General features: G+C 47.7%; 1 protein-coding gene across 3 annotated transcripts in view; it reads left to right on the top strand.

The window, feature by feature from the left end:
• The window catches only part of LOC146175637 (ribosomal protein S6 kinase alpha-5-like), a 254,621-nt gene that overhangs the window by 162,390 nt on the left and 73,663 nt on the right, over window positions 1-18,568 (top strand). The gene's annotated exons all lie outside the window — the stretch shown is intronic.

Below are 18,568 nucleotides of genomic sequence, written 5' to 3'. Positions count from 1 at the left end.
TTCCTTCCTTATTACCTTTTTTTCTTTCTTTCACTTGTTTCATTTCCCTGTTTTCTTCTTGCGTTAAATACTTTATTTGTTCTTTATTACTTCCTCTGTTTTTGTTTTGTGTCCGTCTTCACTTTTCCCGTCGCATTGTTTTCTTTTTTTTTTTTCTTCCCGAATCTTTGCTTCTCCTGCGTTTCTAAATGGTCTCGACACGCAAGCGATTGAATCGCGCCGTTTTGAGGGAAAACGAGATCTATTTGATTTCACCCATAGTTCCTTTTCTTTTTTCCTCTCTCTCTCACTTTGTGGGGAAGGGGTTGTGATTCCTCAATGCCTTTATTTTCCTATGTTTCTTCAGCGGCGTTGTCAGGTCCCTGCAACGTGCGCAGTCTGCTGCCGCGCGGCCGAGCATTGAGATCAGATTCGGCTCCTTCCCTGCATCGGCGAACGGATTGATGACGCCATCTTGCGGCGCTGCATGTCGATGTCTTCACCTCTTAGGAAGTAGAACTTAAAGGATCACCTTGTTTTCCGCGTCTGTTCCTACTGGGCTTACCTTTGTATATATATATTTTTTTTTTATCTCGGCGCACAGAACTCTCATCAAGTGATATCTCTCGCTATCACTTCTAGGCAGACTTAGCGGGTACTAGGCATAGTACCCGTTATGTTGCAAGCAACATTCTGTTCATTATTCTTTTATTTTCAGGGTTCGTGATGTTTTGTTTGCTGGCTTTCTTCTTTAGTCAGGTCACCTCACTTGATGGAACAGCAAGCTCTCAAACTGTGACGATGCACCTTTTAACACGCGGCGTTGCTCTGGCACGTGAAAACTCACCTCAATCAGCCAATACGTAAACAAAGGAGTCATTCAATCAACCAGTCAGCCAACACAGTAGCAACCTAAGACGACAGCTTGACATTGGTACCATGCATACATGGCAAAATTACTTCTGAAAAAGAATTAAATTACATTACTAATTGCTTTGTTGAAAATCGCAGAAAAGTAATTAAATTACATTACTCATTATTGCTTCCCAAAAGTAATAAAATTACATTACAATTACTTCTACTTAGTAATTCAATTACTTCGAAATTACTTTCTAGTTTCCATAAATGCAAAAACTAAGTAAAGCTATTAAAGAAAACAACAACCTGTTCTCCAGAGTATTCTAGTTGACTATAGTTCTGCTCAATTCTGTCTCCTTTTGCCAATCCGTTACGCTGGCTTCGGATTGCAGCACGTCGTTCCCGATTTCGCGCACTCTACTTTGTTGTCTATTGAAGGAGTGATGGGGCACTTTATTAAAAGTTTTTTCGAGAGCAATTAATTACTTTGCTGCGAAATTACTACCAAAAAGTAATTCACTACATTACTAAATTACCAAAATGAAAAAGTAATTCATTACATTAGAAATTACCGAAAAAAGAAATTATTACTGTAATTGAATTACTGCCATGTCTGATTGATATTGCCTGTCAGAACGTTATGCTTCTGTTCACCTTCGCCACCACGATAAATCTGTAGACATGTACTTACGTGCTCCTCGTGGTGTATACCCCGTGGCTGTACCACGACAGATGCATTTATTAGCTGCCGAGATGGGTGCGCAGTTGTTCGTGCGTGTCACGGGCGGTGGCGTACGTGTTGCCTCTGTGTGGCTGCCCCGCTGGGCCTCCAGGTCGCGACCCGAAAACAAAGCGAACCGGGTCAAGTCGACTCCGAGGATGAAGCCAAGCGGTGGCGGGTGGCGAAGGGCGCGGCGTGAGGCCGTGGATCGATTGGACGTCGACGCCTAAGCAGCCTCGTCGAGCGCACAAGAGGAAGGCGAAAAGTGCTGCTCAGGGGCCATTGTGGAATGCCGCTCCCCCCCCCCCCCCCCCCCTCTCAATGTCAATTCGATTAAGTGTTTGCACTCGCCCTCCCCCTGTCCTCTGCATGCATGTACGAACAGCCCGAAAAGCCGGCCCTCTGTTTGTACCTGTCTATATTGCCCGGGACTTAATTGACTCGTTTCTCGAACCGCGCCGGCAGGAATGTCGACACTGTAACGTCCTCGCTGGTGTCTGTATGACCGAGCCACGCTAAGCATGTAGCGTGCAGAGCAGCAGGAAATCGCTCTTTCCTTCCCCCCCCCCCCCCCCCCCCTTTTTTTTTTTTCGTTTCCTGTAAGTCAACGAGGCGCTCAGTTTTATAAGCAAGCGCATTGCTTCCAGCTGCGAGATCATAATTACACCCCTTCCACACTCTGTTTCTTTTTTGTTTTTTTGCTTTGTTTTTTCGTTTTCCGTAGCATGGGTTTTGTGGGACCAAACCTGGGTTTTCTCTCTCTCTCTCGGCTTTCGGAAATTTCGTTACAAATCTTTCTGTATGGATTTTGTGTCTAATGCATATTTGAGGTGGGTTAAGCTATCTCGTGTTGCATTAGTTGGTAGTCCTCCTAGCACTCCTGGCAGGTCACGTGCAGCTTTGGTCCGGACCTGCATATGCACGTGTGCTCCGCCTGACCACGGTCGTCTCCTTTGCTTACGGCTGCGCATTTCCTATCTGGTTCGCCACTATCTCTTCCGCCCGGTACATGGACGCTTGCAAGTCGTTATTTATGCTTTGTTGCCGCTGCGGAAGAATGTATGCAGGTCGTTCTCCCTTCTACCCTGTCGTGTCTTATACTTGACTCCAAGTGCAGGAACGGGGTACACATTAAACTATCCTTGTTATGTTTTTGCGACTGTGATTTTCGTGATCGTTACAAACAGTTGCAGCTATCTGTTATTTATTTTTTATATGGTGTGCATGAGAGAGAGAGAGAGAGAGAGAGAGAGAGAGAGAGAGAGAGAGAGAGAGAGAGAGAGAGAGAGAGACTGAGGTAGGCTCCGCAGCGGCTTTCTTATATTTCAATATGGTTTCGTTTTTTGTTTCTTGTGTCTGCTTGAGGCAGCCTTCTTAGTGAATCAATATAGCCTCACCGTCAAAGCCGCACTTTCGAGTTGGTAACGTGCGTTTGTTAAAAGACTCACGTATACATGTTGCCAGATTGTTGGCTGTGCACAATAACCTTCCTTGTTGCGAGCTCTTCGAATTCTTTGACTCGTGTTTTTAGCACTGAGCATGCAGAGGCGTTCATAATCCTTCAGTGTGTTTTAGTTTTTTGTGTAACGCTTTCCGTTCACCCCGCTATTTCCATACTCGTTTGGCACTTTAATCACCTTTGCAGCTGAATGTTAGAAGCCTGAACCGTAGCAATAATGGCAGCCGCTCGCCTCGCGTTTCCTTCGTTTGACTACACTCATTCTGCGTTCTTCTGTCCCATAAAAACTGAGGGTGTAAAACGAATATTTAAATAATTTGTTGCAGCCTGCCATGAAAAGTTAGCAAGAATGTTTTCGCATACAGATTGGTTGCTGCGATTGGGCCGATACGAGAGGAGCGGCACTTTTTGACGCAGTTGGTAATTTTCAGCGCCTGATGGTGTTAACAGGCTCGCCGCCTCTTTTCCACTAGTTAATTGTTACTGTATCCGTCCCCATGTAATAGTCCTAATATTACTTCCTTTAGTCAAAGATGACTTGCCCAGGTGACTTCTTGTACATTAGGAAGCATGACACAGACATGCTTGAGCGCTCAGGGTGAGTACAACGCCCGACTGTTGTGCATAACGCAAAGACACTTCATAGCGTGTCGGCAGCCCGGCAGAGGTTCCATCTCCGATCAAGACCGGTCTGCGTGTCTAGAAAAACAAAAATAAAATGTGACATACAAAATAATTCAAAGGTGTTAATACTTGAAGTTATATTTTTGAAAGACTGCGCCGCTGGGCAAATGGTTTTCGTTCGTTCGTTCGCGGTAATTTGTTGTTTGTTTTTTCACGTGACTATATAATATACGTTTCTCTGTGTGCGAGTCCGCTAAATAGGGAAAGCGCTCGAGAGAGCATGGCTTCGTTCACGCCTGTGTGCCTGCGCACGTCGTTAACGCGACGCTCAAGTCGCGAGGTGAATAATTAATTCGAAGAGGCGGCTTTTAATCTTTGCTGCGCTGTTCGCCTCTACCTGGTATAGATGCACCATAACGGGGCTCCGCTACCCTTGGCGTGCCACTCTATGATTTTGTTACGGCCGACTGCTATAATGAACAGATGGTGCTATTCACTGCTACAAAGAAAAGTTGCGACCATCTTTTATTCATGCACTGCTGCTGCTTGTTTAATGAATTATTCCTTACTGCTTTCTCAGCTCCGAATAGAAAACTTCTTTCAGATTATCGATGCATTTGTGGCTATTTAAGTAAACGGGGAGATTCCAGACACTGTCGCACCCACAGCTATTTCTGTGTTAATCCTTCCGGGTACGTTAAAGCATGCCACATTAGGTCTCATGTTTCTCCCAACCTTAGCAGATTGTATCTGGCTGGCTTGATATTTGATATTTTTAATTTCGTCGAATATTTTAGTCCAATAAGTTGTCCAACAATGAAATGTGCTTCCTGACACCTATAATAACAGCGCATTCATTCTGGCTTGTGTAACTAGAGTGATGGCTCACTGTAAGGTTGCAAAATAGCAACGTGTCCCAGAGCGCTCCCGCTTCCACCGCGTCGCCTTTTCGCGGAACCCGCTGTTGGCTTATTAAATAATGTGTGTACACTGTATAAAATAAGGAAAACTAAAAGCTTCTGATATTTAGGCAGTTTAATCTCTCATGGAATCGATCATGAGCGTTTTATCGTGCTCGAAATTTTCCATTGCTTTTTCCCTCAGACGCAGCCTAGAGGTAAGAGAAAGGGGGTCATCATTATTCTGCATTGTCAACCATCGCTTGAGGTGTCAGGAGCGGTTAGGTTTCTGAAAACGCAACCTACGTCACTGCCGGATTTTCGAGTTCACATTTAGTGCGTCGGACATGGAAGGGAAGGGTCTCTTTTGTTTATATTTTATGTGATAAAGTGTCTATCTGTACAGACCGATCGTTACATTAAGTAGGGACCGTCGCTTCCCCCCCCCCCCCCCCCCTTCCCCCTTTAAGCCATTCTGCTGAGTTTCGACAGATGGCAAAAGAATGCGCTCTTTCTGCGGTATGCAAGTGCCGATTTTGTGCACGTCTTACGCAGGTATGCAAGAAACTTGAGGGTCGGAAAACGTGCTCGGAGTTTCACCCTTTTTTTGTTCTTTTGCAAGCACAAATCTCTACGGTGTGCGCGAAATAACTATAGAAAGTGCACAAATTGGGCACCAGCGGTAGCCTATGTCGCAGCGATAGTTTCCGGATAAGTCTTTTATCTCGATAGGCTGCTTTGCACTTTGTCTCTGAAGATTAGAAACGCTCTGTCGCAGCGATAGTTTCCGGAAAAGTCTTTTATGTCGATAGGCTGCTTTGCACTTTGTCTCTAAAGATTAGCAACGCTCTTTAAAAGGCACGGCTAGCACTACTCGAATGGCCTTCGTGCCTCGCCTCCTTCCAGACCTTCGGCGCGACACGAGCAAGACCAGTCAGTGCGGTGCTGCATGCGTTGCGCCAAGGGAAGCCTGCCAGGTTGGTGAGGAAGAGAGGGAGGCAGCTTGCACCTTCTTTTCTCTCATCTGGACTGAAAGGAGGATCTTCACGAAGAAAAAAAGGGAAGGAAAGAAAGCGATTGAAGCAACTCCGTTAGGGGCTGCGGTGCCAGAACGCCTGGCGCCAGGCTTTCTGGGCGCCATCGTGGTAGCCCCCGTTGCGTCGTGGTGCCCCGGCGGATTGCGACCGCCAAGGACGAGCTCATGCCAGGACAGATCGGCTCGTGCGCGATTGTGAAGCCAGGTTGGCCGCGGTCTGGCAGACCGTTTCTTTCTTGGCCGCCTCTTCCGGAAAGCGCTTGCAAGTTTCACCGCAGCGATGCTTGCGCGCTGCTTGCTCGCTCTTTGCGGTATAGTTTCAATCGAAGAATCTACGCCGCATACTACGGGGGAAGTGTTTTGACCTATACTCACCGCATAGTATCTACGCAGCAAGCTGCTAAGCCTCTCTGAAGGCAGGTCGCGGTTAAGCGCTTGCCACACATTCAGGGACTCACTCCGCACGCTCTCAGCCTTGGCAAAGCTGGAAAAAAGAAAATCGTTTCTCGCTAGAGGCGAGCACCAAGCGTCTCCTGGACGAGCTATTTTTGTAGTGGTGCGTAGAATAGGGTGAATGGGAGTCCGAACCGCTGCGTAACCATGCGGTCAAGACTAGTCCAGCCGAAGATTAAGAATGTTAAAAGAAGGCGTTTTGTGCTCGTCACGGCACGAGACACATCCGCCAAGACTGCGCAGGAGTCGTTTCCCGCACGAAGATTAGGTTTCCCGAAGGCACTAATCCACGCAATAACCGTCTATAAAGAATACAGCTCTCTCTCTCAATTTTCTAATTTTCAAAAAAGAAAAAGAAAACACATTTTGCGCTTATTTGCGAAATGGGTGTGCTACCTTCATTAACATTTTATTGGGTTCGCAATGAGTCGATATGAACTCAGATTCCGTAGAGCGACCTTGGGCAAATGCAGCGCAAAGTTAGGCGCGACTGACTACGCTGCGGTAATTTATTCCGAGTTAGCTATGGGATTACATATATTGGTAGTTTTCTAACGATCCGTCTATAGAAATTTAGCGCCCCTTACACTCTTCCCTTAGTCTTTACAAGGCACGAATTACGGAGGTTCGGGGAGAAATCAGTCGTAAATTACAGACACGTGCACTAAAACTTCGAGACGATTTTCACGCCCGAACTTCTCCAAGTCCTTTTCTTGTCGCTTCGTTTAGTCGAGGTCGTGTTGATTGCGCAACGCCTCGCACATGAGGTAACGACGACGCGCTCACAACTGACAAGTTGTGACACTGCCGCGCCTTCCTCCCAACCGCCCGTCCGGCAGCAACTTTCTCCAGATTTCGATCTTCCTGCTTTTTTTCTCTCTGTTGAAGCCTGCTGCTCTGATCGTTTTCATCCGCGTCCCGTTGCCTGCCTGTCTGCCACTTTGCTGCACTTTTCTTTTTCGGTCCGAAGTGATGTGATGGAGGTAGAGGCGTACAGTAGGTTGGGAGGCGGTTCTGCTGCGCTCCTGCTTTTTCTGGGTCGTTTGCTGGAGCTGTCGGAAGAGGGCCACTCGGAGGGGCGGGATGCTGGATGAGTGAGGGCGAAAGCTGAAACGGGGAAAGGGGTGAAGCGGCGCCCGACTCAAACGAGGGAGACCGAGGATATAACGATCACGGCGGGGAAAACCGGGCGACTATATAGACTCTGTCGTCGTCGCGACCGTACTGGTGAGGAAGAGGTGTTTGTTGTGCGTGTGGAGTTGGAGTATTTTTTCCGGGCGGAGACAAAAGCAAACAACGCAGTGCAGAAGAAAGGAAGCCAGTCAGCTTAAGACGGTGAAGAATAAACGGAAAAGGTCATCTTTGGTCTTCCTTATCAATAGCGTGCAGTGCTGTAAAGCTGTGATTCCTGCTCTGCGTATTTCTTTTTGAAGTCTCTTACACTGTTCTGCTTGTTTCCATCATCGGCGCACATCATCTGGCCTGATTCTCCGTTATGTTATGGTTCCTTTCCCTAAGATAGTAACTACAACTCACATCAGCGAGTGATTAGTGTCGAGGAAACTAGTTGGGAAACAGCCGTCTGCTCGCACGAAAAAAGGCTGCTGCAGACTATCCTTGAACGATGGTTACAAAGGAAGGTTGCCTACAATCCCGAAGCGCACGTTGTATTTGTAAGCAAACCAGCCTAACGCAAGCGCTGTTCACAAATTATAATGTACCGCGGGAACCCGCATGTAATTGTCATTCTCTGCGAAGAGCATAGTCGTCGGCAAGCAGAGCCCCTCACTTCCCGACTTCCTTCGTGCTGTTTGTTTCATGCTTTATATTATGTGAACGTGACCCTTTTAGAGACGTGTCTCATGTTGTTCGTGCGTTACTTCACATTGACGAACGCTCTTTCCTCATGCTGCATTCGTGTCTGCTGTGCAGTCTGCTCCGTATGGATACTGCACAGCAGTCTGCGAACGAAGGAGCAGACGTACACGCTCGATAGCAGACGTACGCGCTGCTGTACAACCGCTGTTCGTCGGCACTGCAGTCCTGCTGATTGGCTGGAGCCAGCTCTGGCTTTCCCAGCGTTGCCTGGTTCTAGCGAAAAGGAACTCTGCAGAGAGCTGAAGCAGTGCGAAGAGGAAGACGCCTGATAAGAGGTGGAATGGAAGAAATAGATTCAGGGGAATGAAAGGAGCGGAGCAGGTAATGAAGTACAGCGCTTGACAGGCACCCAATGAAAGAGGACTCTTGAAAAGAAAAAGAAGAACACGGCGCTTGAGATAATGGCGGGGTGAGGTCAGGCGTAGTTTCCAGACAATCCGGTCCACTAAGAGCCGCACTGAGGAGCTTTTGTTCTTCTTGTTTTCTTTTTTTCTCATGCGCTCTTAGTTTCGATCGCGCTGCTGGAAAGTACGGTACAAAAACCAAGTTCGCGTTCTCTCATGATGACTAGGCTATTTTTCCGCCGTCGCAATTGCATTCATTCGCTGTCAGGCGCACTCCCTTCAACAGCGGCGCTCATAAGAGCATTTTGATTCGTACATGCCTTCGCTGTGAGGCAATATTCCGGAACAGAGGACATATTACGCGCCACGAATCGACCGATAAATAATGGCTGGGCCTCTCACGATTGCCATTTGCCCCCGCGTTGCGCCATCCTGCGGTCACTCCGTCCTCATTCCCAGTAGACATCCTAACCTCGTCATTTCCTAGCCAAGCTACCTTCGTCGCCTTTCGTTGCAAGAAGCTAATTGTAGCCTTCGCGTCGGCAATGTATTCAAGACTGCGGAACGGTGCAACGCGTCGGCGGCAATCCCCGGATTGTATTGCGCGCGATTTCACTTTCCGCTCCTCTCGTTCTCTCTCTGAGCGGGAGAGAGAGTGAAGCGGAAGGGAAGGAGTTGCCTCGGGAAAGGGGAAAAGAGGAGGCCCTCAGCTTTGCCCCCAGGCGCCTAGTCGACGAGGGAACAGGATCAATGGGAAAGGGTAACGCAGCGTTTTCTTGGCACATCGCACTTCTGAGAGAAGAGCCTTGCAGTTCGCGGAACGATATACTGTTTTTGATTTGTTCTGGGCATCCTTCTTTCTGTCTCTCCAGCTGTTTTGTTTTGTTTTTTTCCCACCGTTGGTGCCTGTGGCTTCGGCGCGATTTTTTTTTTAATCGATTACGTCACTCGCACGGCCTCTTTCTCAAGTACTGTCATGACCGAGCTGATCTGCAGTTGGAGGCTGAGTTAGATTTTTATCTCATAGCGCTTTGCGTGGATGGGTATCGTAGATATGCAAAATGACTGTGGGCTTACCTGATAACGTCCCTGGCCTTGAAAGTCACGTATGTTGGTTGCTTGGTTGGTTGGTTGGTTTGTAGGGTTTAACGTCCCAAAGCGACTCAGGCTATGAGAGACGCCGTAGTGGAGGACACCGGAAATTTCGACCACCTGGGGTTCTTTAACGTGCACTGACATCGCACAGCACACGGGCGCCTTGCTTTTCGCCTCCATCGAAAAGCTGCCGCCGAGGCCGGGATTCGATCCCGCGTCCTTGGGAACAGTAGTCAAACGCCGTAACCACTGCGCCACCCCGGCGGGGCGTATGTTGGTTGCTTCGACCGTGTAGGGTAATAGCGATAATGCTAAATTAGTCGTTGATGCTTGTTGCCATGGGTACCGTTCAGCGCGCATCAGTTCCTGTACAGGCAAAGCTGCTAGCATTTCTGCTGAACGGCAATGTTTGCTTCCATTTGATATCCAAGCTAGCGTGTAATATGTCGTTCTATTTTTTTTTTTTTTTTTTGCACGAGTAGCAAGTGCACTGCGCTTTGGAATTATATTGCGGGATGTGTGGTTCAGCGCAATGCGGATGAAGCAAATCACTTTAGTATCGCTGATTTAATCTAGCTGCAGAGCAGCTGCAGCTCGCTAATTGGTTCTGTAGTTGTTGCTTGCATCAACGCCGCTACCAAGGATGACAGGGTGCTTATAAGCACCTTAAGAATGCTGTTACGTTTCAGCTCGTCAAGCTGTGAAAAGACCGCTATTATGTTAAGTGTATATGAAATTGGCCGGAGTTGTTACCTCAGATTATTCTGTCCACCAAGAGGGAATACGGTGTGGTTGGCCTGACAAAATAGAGAAAAGAAGAACTGACTGCCGTTGTGGAACGAGACAAGAAGGTGAACCCTCTATCCTGTTCCTCTCTACCATTTTTTTTTTTCTTTCCATAGAGCTGGGCACAACACTGCTGCGAACAAAACCTACAACAAAAAGATAAAAAGAGACTTGCTTCGTCTCCGGAAGGCATGGTTCCGCGAGTAATTTCCATGGAAAAAATATATTTCGACAACTAGCTGCAGCCAGAAACAAAGAATTGAAAAGGAGAAGGTTGTAAGAGAGTCGAGCCGTGTAGAGAAACACCGGGCGGAAAAGAAATCTGCATGAACGAATGCAGACAGCGAGGGCGTCGACGACGAGCGCATAATGGTTTTGCTCGTGTGCCGGTCCGATCGCGAAAGTGGGAGAAAAGGGAAAAAAAAGGTGGACGAGGGAAGATTATCGGGAACCCGGTTTTGTTCTTTTTTGTGCGCTCGCGTGAATATTGCGAAGCGCCGTTTCGTTTCCGCAGCCGAGAAAGGCGGGTTGCCTGTAAAAGGGAAACGTAGGCGAGAAAAAGAAGCGGTGTAAGGACACACATGCAATAGAATTCGGCAGATTGGTTATACATAAAATGTAGAGAAAAGTCGGCCAGGAAGATAAATAAAAAGCTGAGTTGTGACGCAAATAAAAGAGGATAGAAGGGTATGCGGGTAGAAGGACAATAAATTGTAAAAGAACATGGAAACTTCAAAATCCATTCGCTGAAACGTAAATAAAAAAGGAACGAAATGGAGTAAGAGGGAAGGAACGAGGGGAAAGCAAGTGAGAAATTTCCTGGCGACAAAGAGGGCGAAATGCACGTCCAGATTTGAATCAATAACGAGGAGAAGGTTGTGGGAAGGCCACAGGTATAAGCAGAAACAGTTTCTCTGAGGGTATGCACTAAGTAACGTCTTCTTCATTTTTGTGCCTTATTAGAACGACCGCACTCTTTACAACGCATCTATCCAGTTCTCCCTAAATGAGGTCGCTCGTCATCCGGTTCCGTGTATCCGCCCGTGTTTGTGCCCTACAGTCTGGGCGATGGCGGCTGCGGCGCTGGTTCTGGGAAACTGAGTTTCGGGTTCCCCGCGGCGAAGGATGTAGAGAGAAGCGCGGCAGCGTTTTCGGGAAAACAATCGGTCTTCGGGTCTTTCCCGGACAGCGGTGTAGGGACAACGTCTAGTGTGTTGGACAAGGCCCTTTCTCCTACCCCTCAGTCGGTGCGATGTTTGACGCCGAGCCGCGCTTCTAGAGAAGTGTGGTTTCGAAGAATTTGCGATTAGACGCTCAACATGTTTTTGTGTTCTATATTCCAGTGTGTGAAAAATTCATTTGTCAGTCATTTTCTTGGGAATTTCGGCCTAAAGCACGACAACAGCAGTCGCATTTATCGGGAAGTGACTAAGCTCTTTAAGAAGGCAGCGGGAGCGTCCAATTTCTCCTTATGCATATTTAATTTTGAGCACCTTCATTTATACACTTCTAGGTCCCTTTAGTGCTACTTAAATAACCGCGAAGTTATGTAGAACAGGTGTATTTCGTTGGTGAATCTACTTAGGAAAAAAATAATGCAGTTAAAAAACCAGTCGATGCTAACAGGGTCGGAACATTATTTTTCAGAAGAAACAAAATAGCTGTACACATAGCATAGATGCGTTACACTATGCGTGTAATATTAAACCACCTAGTAATATTCCCAACAGACTGTGCAAAGATCCTAGGAGAGTCCACCCTTTCCCCGTTATGCCAGCAAAGCTCTTTTCATTTTTCAGCTCCGCAAAGCGCGTATTGAATAAAATAAGCTCAACTTGTATCAGTTCATCGAGCGATCGAAAGGGCGCTTTCACGGACAGCGTGGCATTCGCGTCACGAGGTTCGCTAGGGGCCGTTATGAATTGTATTGAATCCCGGACGTGGGCGGCTTTCTACTTCTGACATATCACGTTCTCGCACTTCGCTCGTCGCTTCCTCAACCAGGCGTGGGCCGCCCGTGAAGAGCTCTTTAAACCCGGAAAGCTCCGGGACTCGCTCGCTCTCAGCTTTCTCTCGCCATTCTCCTCTTCCTTCACTCCATTTTCCTTACTGCCACTTACCCAGCCTTTACCTTTTTTTCCCCTCTCCTGTACTCCTTAAATGTCACGTGCAAGTGATTGAATTTAAGAAAGAAGTTACGAAGTGAGTGAGTTCCTTGGGGAGTTCCTCCTGAGTGAGTTCCTCCTGTAGAAGTGTTTCGATTTGTGGGCGTGCTTAAAAAACGACAGTTGCGTCTTGTCGTGTGCTTCGTGACGGTAGAAAAGGATAAGCTTTTGACACGATGCAGCCTGTGTGTTAAGTAACGGTAAGCTCGTAAACGCGACGCCGGCGTGCGCTTTAGGGAAACGGATTGGTTGGTTGGTTCACAGGAAGGGAAAGGCGCAGTATCTGTCACACTTGCTCTGTGGACACCTAAACCGCGCCGTAAGGGAAGGGAGGAAGGTGGGAGTGAAAGTGGAAAGAGGGGCCGTAGTGGAGGGCTACGGAGTAATTTCGACCACCTGGGGATCTTTAACGTGCGCTGACATCGCACAGCACACGGACGCCACTTCGTTTCGCCTCCAACGAAACGCAGCCGCCGAGGTCGGGTTCGAACCCGGGAACTCCGGCACAGTAGTCGGGCGTCTTACCACTGCGCCACCCCGGCGGGGCCAGGGAAACAGAATGTTTTGCTGACCTGTATATCACAGTGGCGTTCCCGTTTGTTCGTCGTTATCGTCTTTCTACTTTTTTGTTCGCTTACCTATGGGCCTGCTCCCGGCACCTGAACGATGTCGGGCTGTATGGGCGTATCAACGTATTGGGTGCTGAAGTGTCCACGTAAATGGGGCGGTCGTCTCGCGACTGTTTGTTCTACTGTGGATACAAGAAGCGACAAAAGGAGGAGATTAAAGGAAGGAAATGGAGAATCTTAGAGGTACAGACTAAAGCAAAATGACTGCAAAGTTGTTCCGTACGAATAGCACAAAAAAATAAAGAAAGAAAGGATAGTGGAAGGATACTTTGTTCTAAGCCAGCGGAGCTTGATTACCTCTATTTTGTTGCGCCGCTTTGCTTATAGCCTATTGTGCGGTGACTATGCAGTGCAAAGGTCCTGCACGACGCTATCGAGATGGTGGAGGTCGCGGTGCACTGCCGTGCATCGGCGTTGACCTTCCGTGTTGTCGGGGCTGCGCGGCGGTTTTCTTTGGCGTGGAGAGAGAAAGTATAAAAGGCGATTTCATTGTTCGCTTATTTTGTTAACCCTCATCGCGAAGCACGATGCAGAGGGCAGTGGGTAAAGAGCGCCGAGAAAAATGCTACACGAAGCAGAGGACAATAAAATAAGGTGCAGTTTTTAGATATAATAAACTTGCATATATGGTCTCGCTCTTTGCTCCTTGTGCGTTACTTCGCGATAATGCGTGCAAAGAGTTTGTCCGGCACTAAAACCTGAACTGATGAACTTCTTTCTTGAGCGCTCCCATGGTATTTTTGTAGAACAATTAAGCTATATATATATGGCTGCGCATTATCCTACGCCCAGCCAGCCTGTGAAGCGACCGTTCGGTCAAGAAGTTAGCCGATTCAGCCCCAGTGCTCGCTGGGAACAGGAGGAGGAGATGAAACTCCATTTGTATGATGAGTGGGGTTTGCGAAAGATCCGCGACCAGCTCTTCTGCGGATGGAAGGTTTCCCGCGCAAGTAAGATAGGTCCCAGACATGCGCAATTGGGTACACACTGTGTGGGTGCCGAGCACTGCGAGGTGTATCGTACGCAACTAGCACAGTGAGCAAGTGCAAATACGAGACGTGGGATACTCTTTGCTCGATTTAGCTGTCGTTAACGCCGATTCCGCTGTCAAACGACAGCACGTGGCTCTAATTGGTGGCATTGGCACTACCTTTCACTAGCTGCACCGCGCAGCCAGAGCAGTTAGGAAAAACCTGACCTATTTTTTAATGTTTGCCATCAGGCTTAGCGAGTAGGTGAAGGCGAGGTGGGAGAAAGAAAGGAGTGAAGACTTGTCTAGCTTAAAGATTGTCAGAAGTTTCCGATAAAGCGATTATCTAGTGCCCACTTGCGATAGTCGCATGGGTCCCAGCATCTTCCTTACGAAGGATTATCTCACAGAAGCTCTAGCTGGGAAAGTCTTGCGCTCATTTCACAGCGGAACTATGATCTAATAAGCGAGAGCATCTGATAAGGGAGGGGCACGCGCTCATTGTTTATGTTGTCGCCTCTGGCCTCGGGTGATTGTTGTGTTTCCCTCACCGTTTCTGCGTGGGCATTTTCTCGGAAGGACAAGGAGGCAGCCTCTTTTTGCGTGCGTATTTGTTTCCGACATGTCCCTCGTCAGCAGCGGGACAGCTGTCTCGTGTCGGTTTGTTGCGGACGCCGCTCGTATTACGGTAGTGATAACGGCGCGGTTCGAGGGGGAAGAAGGCGACAGTCACGTGTCTCTGGGTAGGGGCTTGCGTGCGCCGTTAGGCCCCCGGTTCTTTCGAAACGGTGGTGCACTGAGCCGTCACGTGCGGGTCACGCAGTTGAGGACGCGACGTTTATATACACATCGTCCGACGCGCACCGGCGTTGAAGGCAGCGACACGCCGTGTCTCTCGGGTTCTGCCGTTGGAGTAGGCAGACAGATCGGCGCCGTCACCGCCACGTTGTCGCCGACGGAGGAAGTTAATCCGCCGCAGTCTTCGCGCTCACCTCTTTCTCTCCCCTTTCACATTGCTTGTCGCTCTCTCTCTATCTCTGATTTCTTCCTTTATTTCTTCCGTTCACTTTTTGCATTAATTCCTTTTTTCATTCACTCTCTCATTTCGTTGCATTCGTTTTCTTTGCTTCGTCCTCGCCTAATTCTCTTCTCAGTTTTTCATTTTCTCATGTTTTTGTGCCTTCTTTCTCTCGTCTTGCTTTCATCCGTCTGTCTCTCTCCTGCTGTTGTTGTTTGTCTTTCGTTTATCCCCTCTCTCTTTTCTTTTCTTCGTTTTTCTTCCGCGTGGTGTTTTTGTGCGGCCGGCTTGCAAACAACTTGTTTTGCCTGCCGCTTCTCTCGGGGGTGCCAGCGCGTTCCTCGGTACTGCAGATCACGTTGCTTGCAGCTTTCGTCGTACTTGGGTTCTTTTCGTAAACACGACTATCTTTTATCTCCCAAGTGGTTTGCGGAATGAAACGCTCGTTGCGCCTAGAAAGAAAAAGACACAACTGTCTTTTCAATTACTGCAGAAATTGAAACAGTAGAACACAGCTCAAGGAATTGAGAGACTGCTTGACTTTTTCCTGAAGCCCTGCCTGGACGAGACAGCTTTTTAGGTTCCACACAGCCACAGTACTGCAGACAACTTGTGAGATTGGAGTTGAAGGCTATTTGTGGTTATCCGTGTCTTGGTTTGTATATGACGTGGGAGGAAAACTGCTTCGTATGATGATCAGATATATATATATATATATATATATATATATATATATATATATATATATATATATATATATATATATATATATATATAGTATAGTATAGTATAGTATAGTATAGTATAGTACGTGTATCTGTGTCGCTTTGGTCGGCGGTGCTAAGAGATTGTAGTTTGTATCCCAGCCGTACAACTTACGGCTTTGTGCGCTCAGCCGGTAATAAATGAGAGATATATGCAGTCTCTTCCTCCCTCTCTCACACACACAGTACGGTGTGGGTCGGCGGCGCGGGACGTCAATCAAACGATCAAGTAGTGAGTCTATCAATCAATTCAGAACTGTTCAAGCGGAGGTTAGAATAACCTATAGTGCGCGCCTTTCTCATTTTTCATTATTTTATTAAACCACATTCTTCTTTTATTCTGTGCTCTTGGCTATGCGGGGTCTTCATCACGTGTCTTACACCATCCTCTTTCTTTTCGTAACTTTTCCGCGTCTCCTTCCCCCCATCGCACGCACCAGCGCTCAGCTTTTCATCGTTAGTGTGTGGTGATCTTGAATGCTGGGATACTTTTGATGCCGTGCAAAATGAATGGATAAAGTGAATGGCACGACATCATAACGGGAAGCCAGCGAAGCCAACGGGAAGAAAAAAAAAAGGGGGGTTGTTGTAGGGAGCCGTTCTTTCAATAAACGCGCCATACGCCGCCGCGGAAGCGACAACGCGACGGCGGTCGCGCTTTTTTTTTTTTTTTTTTTTTGCATGTCTGTCTTTTTTCCATCATGTCCATTAAGCGAAGACCAAATGTGAAGGAAAATGAGGAAGAAAAGAAAACGTAGTTTTATTCCCTCCACAATGCACCCTCCGTTTCTCCTTTGCGACGTGGTGTCTCAAAAGAAATTCCCCCGGCTGAGTGGGTGTTTGAAGTGCAGATGGGGAGGCAAGAATGATACCTGATGGACATGCGGGCGCCTTTGCAACGCTGTGTCGAGATTGCGTCTGTCTTTGAAAAGTGGTGTAACAGCGTGCCAATTTTGTGCTCGATTTCAGTGCCGGCCGGGAGCCAGTGTTGCACGGAGATGTGTGCTTAGCCCTGGATTGCGCTGTTATGCGTTCAACTTTGCTCTTTGTGCAGACGCAGTTGCCAGTAGCATGGGTGTTCTCACTCCTGAGCTCGCGACTGATGACTTGCACGTCACGGTAGTAGTCACTTTTACTTCATTAACACGGCTGTGACGTCATCAGTGACGTAAATGGCACAGCATTGATTGGCGAGTTGGCGATCTTTTGCGGAGCTCTGGGGTACATTGTTCTTAGGTCTCTTTGCGTAATCCTTGCAGAAGCCAAAGCATCCAGTGTAATGTGGTCAACACGACATATATCATTCAAAACTATTACGGCTAGCTTAGAGGTTTTTATTAATTTTTTGCTTTGAATTTTACAAATAAAATAAACACGTTGAGCGTCGCTGAAATGTCCTTCAATGCCGTATACGTATAACTTAGTTTTGATTCGAGAACACGCCGGCAGCCGCAGTAGAAATGTCGTTTGTGTTCTCTAGGTGACATGAGCAGTTAGGCGTCGACGGACTCACCCCGTTCTATCATGGCAACAGTGTAAATGCCGCAGCTGTAGCAAACAGCGCACAAGTGGCGAGAAACAGTCGGCTTTTTATTTGTTCTCTTTTAACATATTTACTTTCACGTTGTCGCTCGTCTAAACGCTGACCTTCTCGGAGTTATACCGCTTTCATCGTGTGAAAAATAGACAGACAGTGTCGACAGGAAATTTAAGTGGACGCGGGAGATCAATTCTGTCTCTGCCTCATAGCGGTGCAGTCTCTCTCCTTCTTTTCTTCTATCCACTTCTTCGGTTTCTTTATTTTTACTCCCTCTCCTCTGGTAGCCGTTGTGGGATGCATTGTTTTTTTTTTTTTTTTTTTTTTTTTTTTTTTTTTTTTTCAGATGACATTTCTTTGCGTTTCATTTTCTGAAAGAGAAAAGGAGCGAAACTTCTGCGAAGGAGCCCCATCGAGACGGTTTGAGGAAAGAGATGAGTCGACCTTGTGTTGCGAAACTGATGGCCCACATTTCGTCCCTTCCGGTTGCCATTATACCCCGCCCACCCACCTCCTCCTTTGGTCGACTCCTTCCTCGCTTATATCTTCGGCTTGTTCACGGTGTGATCCCTCCGCCATCTCCACTTTCCTCCCATAATTGGTTCCTTGTAGAAAGTATTGGGTCGACTATGGGGTTGCTGCTTGCTGCCCGAGACAACGGACGTCTCTCTGATCGATGGCTTGATATCTGTTACGTATATATAGCGCGCTGATCCGGACAGGGACACTCTTCAAGAGAAGAAATGACAGTAAACAAAACTAGAAAAGGGCAGAGTAGTTCTTTACACTTCGTCGATAAGTAATCTTCTCAGGTCTCGAGCGATGTGGGAAGGGTAAACAGCGTCAAAGGGGGTTTCCTTGGCTGACCAGACGCACTAACAAATCTGCAGATGTTTTTGTATGTGCGAAGAGCAGATGCACTCTTTATGTGTGCTACACAGCAAATGCGCTTCGCCGCACTTTGTATTTTCTTGTCGTTGTGTACGCTTTTGGAACGTGTGTACGGCGCTGTGTACACACACACACACACACACACACACACACGCACACGCGCGTGTGTGTGTGTGTGTTTGTCTCTCTCTCTCTGTCTCTCTCTCTTTCTCTCTCACACACCACACGCACACACACGCGCGCGCGCACACACACACGTGTGTTTGTGTGTGTGTGTGTGCGTGTGCGTGTGTGTGTGCGTGTGTGTGTGTGTGTGTGTGTGTGTGAGAGAGAGAGAGAGAGAGAGAGAGAGAGAGAGAGAGAGAGCCTCCGTAGTAGCGCTTGTTGCACAAGCACAACGACATTATGCTTCCTCACGGAGCAGTGCCTCCGGAGTGCTCAAATTACAAGGCACGCTTACGA

The sequence above is a fragment of the Amblyomma maculatum genome, chromosome 10, assembly GCF_055883805.1.
Source record: "Amblyomma maculatum isolate TAMU_Amacu chromosome 10, ASM5588380v1, whole genome shotgun sequence".
Lineage (NCBI taxonomy): Eukaryota > Metazoa > Arthropoda > Arachnida > Ixodida > Ixodidae > Amblyomma > Amblyomma maculatum.
Note: the sequence above shows the minus strand (reverse complement) of the source record. Positions and strands in the feature narration are given on the sequence as shown.